At 41.2% G+C, this 11729-nt stretch overlaps 1 protein-coding gene across 2 annotated transcripts in view; it reads right to left on the bottom strand.

Moving 5' to 3' along the window:
* Positions 1-11729, bottom strand: part of RPTOR (regulatory associated protein of MTOR complex 1) — a 293281-nt gene that overhangs the window by 200287 nt on the left and 81265 nt on the right. The gene's annotated exons all lie outside the window — the stretch shown is intronic.

Genomic DNA, 11729 nt, shown 5'->3' with positions numbered 1-11729 from the left:
CTTTCCAACAAATGCTCTCCTGCATTCTGATTGCTGTCTCTCTTAAGACACCGGCATCCCTATCTTTCTATGAAATCTTGCATCTATTGCCTGCAATTTTATTCTGTTCTCCAAGAAGGAATATTTTAAACTCTGAACAAAGCTCCATTTAGGGAACGATTGGAAGGGCTGAGATTGAAGTGTTCTCTGTTCAAGCCCATCCTGTAAAACTGAAATATTTCATAGTTCATGTTCATTTCTATGTAAGAAAATAAAGAGTCCCCCTCTGCAACAAAACACATAAAAGGAGAGCACAACCTATAGTTCTGTAGCCTAGAAGACATAACTATATTCCGCATGATGGATGTTATCTCCTTTGCCAAACCATTAGATTAGAAACAGCAAATTTTGAATGGGTGACAGAAGCTGCAGTTTGCATGGAACAGAGTTAATTTCATGAACAAAACTGTATAAATCTTCTATAAAAGCTCCAGTGAGAGGAGCTCTATAAATGCTTAGAGATTGCTGACAACAGGTTATCCTTGGGTGCAAACTGAAAGACCATTTTCCTCAGGATGCAGTGTCACTGTGCCTCCATGGGTCACAACTGGCAATACCAAATTCAGGACAAACTGCTGAGAAATAGGGCAGACACACCCCAAAACTGGTGGTTGTTCTCCAATAAGATATACCAAACCAGCAACAAAAGTAAACTTCTGTTTCAACACACAGGCTAACCAGATGTCAGAAAAGCAGTGTCCTTAGGTATTCCAGTCCTGGATTCAACACCCAGACACTAAACTTAATGATAAGTGGTTATTTAAAACCAATTTCATCAAACAAAAGGGTTCTTCTGATCCCAAAGGACCAGCCACACACCCAGGTCAATATATAACTCAGATCTTACCCAATAATCATGCTGTTGCCAATCCTTTAGTATCTAAAATCTGAAGGTTTATTTATAAAAAGAAAGGAAGAAAGGTGAGAATTAAAATTAGTTAAAGGAATCAAATACATACAACAATTGCAAAGTTCTTGGGTCAGGCTTGTAGCAGTGATGGAATAAACTGCTGGCTCGCTAAGTCTCTGGTTGCTTCTAAATGGGAGCATTGGTTAGGATGCTCCCATTAATACAAGTTCATAGTCCAGAGGTTTGAGCAGGAAAGAGGCAAAATGGAGATGTTTCCAGGGCCTTTTACAGCTTCTGCCAAGTGAAGGGAAACCCATTGTTCTCATTGAGGAAAATTACAGGTAACAAGATGATATTTGGAGTCACATGGGCAAGTCAATGTCCATGCATGATTTCGCTTAGTCATAGCAGAGGCCATCACAGGAAAGTCCATTAAGTGTAGATAGGTGTCTTCCATGGCCCACTGGGAATTAAGTGTTCTTTGACTAGATAGTAGTTTATATTATTTTTAAAATAAAGAGTCACTAATTATTTTTTAAAGTTATTGGGCCACTGATTGTTACAGCACCTGAAGACCATGCTGGCCTCTCTTATCTTACACTAGTTGTTACAAGAGGTAATAATAATTTTCTATTACTGTTATTGGGCACTGGCACACCTGGTACAGTCTCCTTTTTTTATAATATTTGTTGGAATAATTTTCTTTAGCCCTTGGCAAGAAGCCTTTGCCTCTTGTCACAGCTATCAGACAGGACAATCTGGATTTCCATTCCTTTGCAAATGCTATCCAGCTATATCTGTCATTCCTAGCTGATGCCACAATTGTAGCCTTAGAGCTGTCAAAATACCAAGCTGAAAGGCACTGATGAACAAGTATGAAAGTGATGTCAGTTGACTTTACTGTGTGAATATGATTTTCGATCACCTTAATGACTTCAAGAGCAATAACCTTGGGGAGTCCTGATCTGGACGGTCTTTTGATGATTCTATTTATGCAATCACAGCTACAAGTTTTGCTTATTTATGCAATATTACCACACTATAATATCCACACACTCACACTGAGAACTGTACATCACCATCTCTGATCTGGTCTTATTTACTCTAACTGATTAGCTTGAGATTCCATTTCAAAGCAAACTGAAATACAGGAGACTGTTTAAGTTCCAAAACCTCAACAGAATCTAAACATTAACACCACATTTTAAAGCAGAAATTGAAAATCATTCCCCTCCCCACACCAAATAGTTAGCTAAAAATCAACTATTCAATCTAGAACTCTGTATTTCATATGCTACAGCTCAGGATAGCAGAAGCATCTGAAGTTGTGTAATAGATGAAGATCCCTGCAGAGTTTTAAGTAAGGTCTTGCATTCTCCACAAATCAAGCTATACCTAATTCTGCAGCAAGGTTCTTTAATTCTGTGGCACTCCCATACAGCAGTCTGGAAATTCCCAAGTAATTTAATTTAAATTAAAAACTTGATTTTTCAATGAACTAAATGAGAGACTGAATAATACATTAATTACAATAGACTATTTTATTATTATTATTTGTGTTATCCTAGTGCCGAGGAGCCCCAGTCATGAACCAGGACCCCATTGTGCTAGGTGCTGTACATGCATAGAACCAAATGACAGTCCCTGCCCCCAAAGACCTTACAATCCAAGTATAAAGACAAGAGCATAGATGGAGCTTCACTGATGGGGTCGTGCAAGGAAACAATGAGAATATTAGTCAGCATGATTAGGAATATTATCAATTGATTACACTCATTATTATGTGAACTTTAAATTTTAATGTTGCCTGCCCCCTACACAACAATTGTTAGTTTTCAATATGCCACAGACTCCAGTATTTGACAATACACTGCATTGAAGACATTGTAAGGGGAAAGCTGAAGTGGGAGCAGTTGTTGCTTCTGGCACTGAAGAAGGCATGGAAAGCAGTTTTAGACTATAAACTAAATGCATTAGCTGGATGTTTTTATAGCATGCGTAACAGCGAAACAGTTAAAACAGAGATTTAATAAAGCATCTTTGGGTTTCAAAGTTGCTGCATTGAAAGGGAGCATCTCATACTTGTTTCAGGCTGTCTGCAGACTCAGGAAGAAAACATTACATTGTTTTACTTGTTTCATATTTTCAAGTCTATCTCAAAAACCAAGTGGGCTAGAAACAATTTTACAAAAAGAAAAACAGACCACGGAGCACACTTTTACAGCCTTGGTTTGACTGATGATATTACCAGTTACCCTGTGAAGAAGATCCCTGAAATCACATCTGAAAAGGAAAAATTGTTTAGAAAAAATTGCCAGCATTCCAAAAATTAACACGGTGCCTGGTTGATATAGGTATGTGGTGTCTAAGATAATATTACATATTTGTAAACATTTAGCAACTAACTTGAAAAATGTTAGTTATTGTAGTATTTAGGAAATTTTACATAAAAACTTGAATATTTAAAGACTATTTTACAATTTAAAAATATGCTTAAATAGAGTCTTAAGCATCTATACTTTATCTTATATACAGTTTACACACACGTCAGTCATCCTTTGCTTCCAGTAAATGACAGAGTGCCTGTCCTCATGACAAACCACAAAGACATTCATAGCCAGCCTTCCAGTGTTCAAAATACGGAGCCCCCATCCTATATGAGAAATCAGAGGCCGTTTTCCCTACACCATAAATAACTTACAAATGCAAACATATTATCTGCCACTACCCTTCAGTCATAGAGGCTGTGCTGCCAGTCAAAACAAGAAAGAGACAGAGTCAGTCACCTGCAAAGTGAATGGATTTAAACATATAAAACATACACAACCTTGGAAGCTTTAGAGAGAAGGACAATGCTAACAGGGCTGAGACAGTTCGGGTAACAGCTTTAATGGTTATAATTTTAGTTAACTTTCGATTCATACAATGCAACGATTACAGTGCTCTAGGACAGTGCACACACTATTTCAAAACGTATTTCATTACATAATACACATTAATGTAATTTGCCAATGCTAATAAAATATTTAAAACACCCTCTAAATAACCTGAGGTACCCCCCAACCAGACACACAGTCTCGAGCAAACAGACTTTGCGACAGGTCCTGGAGATCACAAGTTCAGGCTCAGCAGGCAACACAATTAAAACTAGAAGTCAGGGTCTCCAAGTGCATCAAGACCACTTCATGGCCAAGGTGTCAAAGGCAAAGGAAAGACCTGAAAGAATCCTTATGGACACTCTCTTTCACCATTAATCAATCTCCTGATAAGACTAGTATCATCTCCATGCCATGCCATCAAGACCCTCACAAATGTGAGGATGCCAGATGTTGCCTATAATAGCCTCTGCAACAGTGCTGGTTTATTTATTTTATAACAATCAGGGTAGGAAAGGCCAAAAGAAAGATGCATACACATTGATCCACCTGCCACATATTTTGGCAATAACATGATTGTCTTGTCCTATGGATCCCTACAATCCTATGCATATAGTTATTGGACAATATTTATTATAAACATTTGAATCCCAAGCCTCATACAAAAATAATTTCAGGAACAGGACTCCTTAATTAACAGTCTTGTAGAAATCTTATCTGCAGAAGAGAGGAATGGAGAAGGGGAAGAGGGATGTTCTCAGACTGATGTTATCAATAGGTTTTCGATTTGGGGCCGGTAGGGAGGTAGGTTATATTCTCTGTTTTATGTACACAACTTAATATTTAGGTTCAGCTTTCATAAGAAAGGGCAGTAACAGGAAGTTATTGATTTAGCAGCTTTACCACTGTCATGAAAAACCAATCTATAAAAGAGATCACACCCGTAGAGAATGTATATTTGATACATCAAATCCACACAGATCACATACAAATACTTCTCCTCGCCCCAAGAAAACTGCAATGCTGTGGTATTACACATCCAGGGCTTGGCACTGACTTTTGGATCTACAATATTTCAGTGTCATTTCCTCTCAAGCTTCCTGTGCTAGATCAGTAAGACTGGGTTTTATGTTTGTGTAGATTTCCCTTTCAGCATACCAATTGATGATTAAGCCACACAACAACTAATCCGATTAACAGGTCAGGGAAAACACCTGGCGAAAGCCTTCAGTGGGTAGCAGCACAGCCAGTAACTTAATAAGCCTTAGGTAAAGGCACTACATTGGTGGTAGTGGTGCTGCAACCACAGCAAATGAGGTAAAGATGGAGCACAAGCATTACTGCCTTTCCTCTATTATTCTATACATTTCATGAGGGATTTCATTCTTTCAAAGCATAAATAAAACATCTGCAGGTGAAACACCAACCTCACAAAGATGAGTTTCACTAGAGGGGAAAAACCAATCCACTGGATTCCTCAATTTCTACCCTACTGGGAACTGTCGGAATATTTATCGGCTGCACAGAGCAATCCTGCAGTTCTGTGGATTTTTTGCAGTCGAATGAATGCTCTGCTTTGAAATCATTTGCCTAATTACATTTTTTAAAACGTTTAATACAGTCAAAGCATAAATCAGGTGTAGTCAGGAAATTCAGAGTTAAAGCAGCCCCTTTGCCATGAATCATTGTGTAATGCTCAGAGTGGTGAGAACTGCGGCAGCTCAGCGGTTGTGCGACAAAGTCTTGTGGCTGCCACCTAGGAGAGAAGATTTGTATCTGTTTTTGGTTCCCCAGGTGGTTCGACCCCGCCAGATGCTGAGCTTAGGGAGCCTAGGGTAGTTAAATAGGAGAGAGTTCTGAAGGTGACAATTTAAGGGAAGGAGTTGTTTTGGGTTGCTAATGCTATTAAATAGCCTAGTAGGGCAAGAAAGGGCTCAGAGCCTGGCCAAGGTTCCCGTCCTTGGATGGCAGTCACTGGCACAATGTGTGATGACAGAGAGACCAGGGCACTCCTCCGCTTTTTCATCATGAAAAAGTAAACCTCCAAAAGGAGAAATTTAAGGGGGAGAGGGAACAGAATCTGTCATGAAGTCACATGATTAAAGCCTTGATCACCCATTTCCCTGCAGCTTAAGACCGGAATTCTGGTTCCAAGAAGAGCTCCACTAAGTTAAACCACAAGTGTGTGGGGCTAGATATCAGAGGGATTGAGGAAGGGCAGAGAAGCCATGTCATTTCCCATCCCAGCCCTAAACAGAAAAGCACAACAGAAGAGCTGCAACACCTGGCTATCGTTTGGGTGAGGAGTAGAAAAGACAGCCGCTGTAAATAAATAGCTTGTCCTTTATTCGGCCTTTGTTACTTTAATTTTGCATTATTATTGAAGGCAGAATAACACCACATAAAACCATTCATCTTCTATTCCTGGGAACCCTTTGTGATCCTGTTATACTGATTTATTGTGTCTATGCAGTCTCCACGTGGGAAGTTATTTTGCAATGGTGATTACTTCTAACAATCCCAAAATGGCTTACCCTAGAAACTTCACCTTGTATTAATAGGTTGGTATTAAGGAGGCCTGGTGCTTTTGGATAATTTAGGGGAGACCATAGGGAAATTTAATTATTAGAAGCAATTTCCTCAACTCTTATTAAGCTGCACTCCCCGCGGTGTCAATCTGACCAGACAGAGGGAAGAAAGCAGCGGGGGAAGCTACCCAGGGGAAGAGCAATCTCAATCCTCATGTAGCTTGGATCTCCACCTTTCTAAAACGTAAGAAAACTCGCAAAAACACAAAAAAGTAAAACTTGGTTACATTATAATTAAGGCTGTAAATCTATTTCTTAAGGCAGTGTTCCCAGCCTAGGGAGTATCAGATGGCTGGCAGAGGGTGCATGAGGCATTTTTGGTGAGCAGTGCCAGGGAGAAGGGGTTACGATATATGACCCCTTTGACTTGTTTTCATTGTGGCAGGCTGGGACAGTTCAGCTGTGGGACCAACCAAGATCAAAGCAAGCTGACCAGGGGAAGGGGGAGGGAGGTTTCCATGTTTGAGAACACAAGCCACGCACTGCAGGAGACGGACCCTCGACATCCCCAGAACATTGCACATATTGTAAAAGCACATAAAGTGCATGTGCCCCACTATGGGGGTGAGGAGTGCAATACAGAGGCCTAGAAAGATACCAATAAAAGTGAACCTGAACTGCAAAAAAGGAGGAAGACAGGGTTGTTAAACAAGGAATTGTTAATGCTATAAATATCCCTGTTCTTCAAATCTTCAGAACAAGACTACATGAGATATTAGGAAAGCAGATTATAGATGGAGGTATATGTCTATCTGTGTAATTATAAAGATTCCTGATGGTGCTTTTAATTGAACTACTGGATGCCTCATTCACTTCAGGCCAGAGAGGACACAGCTACCTGCCAGCCAGAACACTACGAAAGGACTGTATAGTTGAATTATAAGCACCTCCGTGAACCTTGAAATTATGTATTCTAAATTTGGCAAGTTGAAAAAATGCAGTCTCCCTGCAGGCAACTGCACTGCTCCACCCACTGTGCTTTATACTGCACACTAACCTACATGCACAAAAACTGACTAGGGGACGCCAAAAGCTGCCCACAGAGGTTCTACCGCTTTACAGCTGCCTGAGTTGTTAACAATTCTTCAACCAACCATTTTTAGAATAGCAACTTAGTCTATTAGCAAGTAGCAATGCATATTTCAAAGTGCTCTGAAAACAAACACACACACACACACTCACTCTTGAGAGCTAAGCACCATCTAGTATGAAAACCTCTTGTTACATAGCAGCTAACCGAACCCATTTACAAGAAAAGCAAGAGTCTCTAGTTATACTGTTCCAATATCCAGATTCATTATTTCCAGATGGAATCTGTGAATCCAAAAATGTCTACGCCAAGGGCACTATTAATTAAGAAACCTGCATCCAGTAGTGCGGCCCAATCTGAATTTAGCTACACAGGGTTGGGGGGAGAAAAGGAAAAAGGTACAAACGGGCATTTTAAGAGTTTTTGAGAAGGTAATGGAATTGAAACAAGACTTGCTTCAATTCCCCTCATCCTCCTGAGTAGTATCTGCATGATGTGACTGAGGTAAATGTCAATTACCAATATTTAACCAGCCTGGTATACTCCTAAAGGAAGGAATTGCCACACTATCTTTACTAAGCAGTTGGAATTCACAGGTGGGTGCAAGAATTCCGAAGAAACAAAAGGCTTCTGCTATTTAACGTAACTCAGATGAAATGTTTTGGGTGATATTAGTTATGAAGTCTGTTGATCAGAACAGTTTGTTTTAAAAGGAGAATTTGGACCTTTCCCTCAATGTCCCAAGCAAACACTCACATTGAAGAGTCTTCCTAAAATCCACTTTATGTATCCCCCTTAAAAAAGAGCCTTCTACTTTCTGGACCATATAGATCTATATCTCCATATAATTTTTAAGGGAGATGAACAAAGAGTACATATGGCACAAAGCATAAGGTTCCTGACCCCTCACATAAAGCAGAAAAGTTAAAAAGCACTGGCCTGCTCCTAGTTTCCTTCTAGGAGCAGAAAACAATTAAACACAAGATAGACTAAAGAACTTTGCATATAACATCTTAGATTCCTTTTACTGTACTCTGTCTGGTGTTCCAATCAGAAAAGGAATGAAATGTATTACAAAGGTGTACAATATTTTACTGTGGCAAAAAACAGAGGGTGAACTGATGAAAATTAACAGAGTTCTGGATCTAGAAAGGCATTATGCCAATGGTCCCCAAACTTTTTTCGTCATGCCCACCCTTACTCATAATGGACCCTGTCTGTGCCCCCCAGGAACCGCGGTTGGGAGCAGGGGCTGGGAGCAGAGCTGCAGTAGGGGCCCAAGCTGCAGCTGGGACCAGGGGTGGGGCCAGAGCAAGGGTGGGCGGCACTCCCTCCCCGCCCCCCATGGGGGCTGGCCCAGGCCTCACTGCACCCCCCCCGAACGTTCCTCTGTGCCCCCTGGGGGGGCATGCCCCACAGTTTGGGGACCACTGCATTACACATATGTAAGCCAGCCACCTACAGCTCTTCCAGTGAATCTCTATACTGATCTGCAGTGACCCCTACTATTTCAGTCCCTGTGGCCCCAAGAGCACCCCAATGCCAGACAGCAAGGGGCCCCTGGTATGGAACAGTAAAACTCAGCTGGCCTGACCAGCTCAACACACCTCACACACACTGTTGTCATGATGTTATTTAAAAGGTATCTTGTAGTCCAGAGGTTCTCAAACTTCATTGCACCATGACCCCCTTCTGACAATAAAAATTACTACACGACCCCCAGAGGGGGGACCGAAGCCTGAGCCCACCCAAGCCCCACTGCCCTGGGTGGGGGTGACAAAGCCTGAGCCCCACCACTCTGGGCAGGGGGGCCAAAGCTGAAGCTCAAGGGCTTCAGCCCCAGACCACTTTGGGGTCCCAACCCACAGTTTGAGAACCACTGTAATATATAATTTGAAAACTAACAGCATGCTGGTCATTATCATCACTTTGAAATACATGTAACAATGCTGTATGTGAAATTATGGATACTCTGAGGGCTTGTCTACATTACCCGCAGGATTGACGGGCAGTGATCGATCCAGAGGGGGTTGATTTATCGCATCTAGTCTAGATGCGATAAATCGACCGCCGAGCACTCTCCCGTCGACTCCGGTATTCCACCGGAGCGAGAGGCGCAGACAGAGTCAACAGGGGAGTGTTAGCTGTCGATTCACCACAGTGAAGACACTGCGGCGAGTAGATCTAAGTACGTAGCTGAAGTTGCGTAATTTAGATCCTCCCCCCCCCGCTCTCCCCCCAGTGTAGACCAGGCCTGATATTATGTTTTGAAGTATATAACCAGACCAAGGAGACAAAAGAGTTTTTTTCCAGAGGAGAATGGCCAACATCTCTTCAGGCCAATCACAAATCAAGCCAGGTGTGGCCAAGAACAATGGACTATTATTTGCATCAGAGATCACAGAAAGATCATTTGCATTGCAAAATCACATGAGACTGCAAAAATTAATACGGTGTCCACTCCTTGGTGGACACAGAAAGCTGAGCCCCAGAAGGGCTTCCTGACTTTGAAAACAAAGATAAACTTTAAGGATATAAGGACCTGCTGAAAGACTTTAGGGTATCCATCTCCTCAGGGAACAAAGAAACCAGCTCTTTGATTCTGTGAGGATAGGGTCATGGCTGGAGCAGTGAGCCATGCTGGAGAATACCAACAAGTTGATGCAAGGAAGAAACTATGTTAGGCAAAGCTATCTCTTGCTAGAATTGAGTTTTAGACAGTAGAAAGCATGTTATTTTTGTTTCATTTGTAATCCTCATGCATCTCTTTCACTGTTTGAAATCACTCAAATCTATGTTCTTTGTTAATAAATGTATTCTTACTTTTCTATAAACCATTTCAGTGCTGTTATATTGGAGTAAGCATGAGTCTTCAGCAAACCTAACAGGCTGATGTGAACCCTCTCTCTTTGGAGGCAGCAAACTTAACTTCTGTGAGTGCCCGGTGAAAGGGACTAGACACTGCCAGAGAGACAGTTTTGGGGCGACTCGGGACTGGAAAGGCAGTGTAATCAGGTTGATGGAAGCCAGGGTGAGGCCCTTGTGCTGTGAGCATGCTGCTGGTGTCAGGGTTCTGAGCAAAAGTTGCACAGCACAAAAGCATCCAGGGTTACAGGGCATGCATGCAGTAACAATTCCTTACTGGTCAGAGCATATCCCCATAGCAAAAGTCCTGAAATATAATCCTGACTTGCAAACAACTCTACTATTCTAGATGTAGGCCTCTTCTGTATACAGAGTGATATCACGTGGTCTTCACATGTGCCCTCTAGTGGCTGTGTTGTGCCTTGGGTCAGATTTGAACGTATGTCTAAATGGAAAAGGTATTAAAAACACCAGACCCTACCCAGGCATGTGCAGATTATTTAATACTATATAATTAAAAGGGATCAATAATCTAATTATTGATAGAAAGCCTAAAGCTGCTACCTGAATTTGAGAAACAGATAAAACATCTACAGATTGTTTATATATTTGTACTGGGAACAAGTCCTTTACAATGAAATTAGTATAGGTTCGAAACTCAATAAAAGGTCAAGAAGCCATTGGTAGTTTCAGATCATGATGGTGTGCAAATGCCAAGGGACCTTCACATAGATGTTCTCTCTGAACTGTAGGTGCATGCATCAGGGCCTGCTGACTGACGCTAACCTAACCAATTTGATCATACCTGGGATTCAATTGACACGCAACTACAAGGGAGGGAATCTGGATGCAGAAGGGAAACCACAAGGTAATATACCCATATGAGATTATTCATAGTCTGACGGGTTTGCACTCCTTTGTACTTCTCATCAGCACAATATTCAGTGCAGTGGTTGTGATGGTCTTAAAGAAGCTATTCCTTGGACTACAACTCACATTGTTTATTATTTGATAGCACCCAAAGAGTGGTGGCTTAGCAGAGCAGAGCACGGAGGGCACTCCAAGAATAGGTACAGCTTGGAAAGAGAGCATGAAGATGTTTGCTGGGGAAACAGGTGAAAGGATAATCAAGGCTGGTATCACTGGCAGAGCTCAAGGGCTGAATTAATAGAAAGCTTTTAATGAAAGAAAAGCACCCATAGAATAGAGGGTTTAATTGCTAAAACATTTACTAATGCTTTAGTTTTCATGTCTTGTGTTAGTAAACTCTAGCCTGGGGAAGCAAAATAATTTCACATGAATTCAGGAACATCCCACTATTTTGGAAGTTAAAATTTTATTTATTGTCATAAGTTTTCATTCCAAGTGGCTGGTAAGTGGGATTTAAGTGAACAAAACATAGCAAATATACTACTCCTGATGAGTGGCTTTGTTCTGGTGTGGCAAGGAGTCTGTCCTTTCAGTTTTTAATAACAAAAATT

Source organism: Malaclemys terrapin, chromosome 13 (genome assembly GCF_027887155.1).
Source record: "Malaclemys terrapin pileata isolate rMalTer1 chromosome 13, rMalTer1.hap1, whole genome shotgun sequence".
Classification (NCBI taxonomy): domain Eukaryota; kingdom Metazoa; phylum Chordata; order Testudines; family Emydidae; genus Malaclemys; species Malaclemys terrapin.
This window is presented reverse-complemented; position numbering and strand designations above follow the sequence as displayed.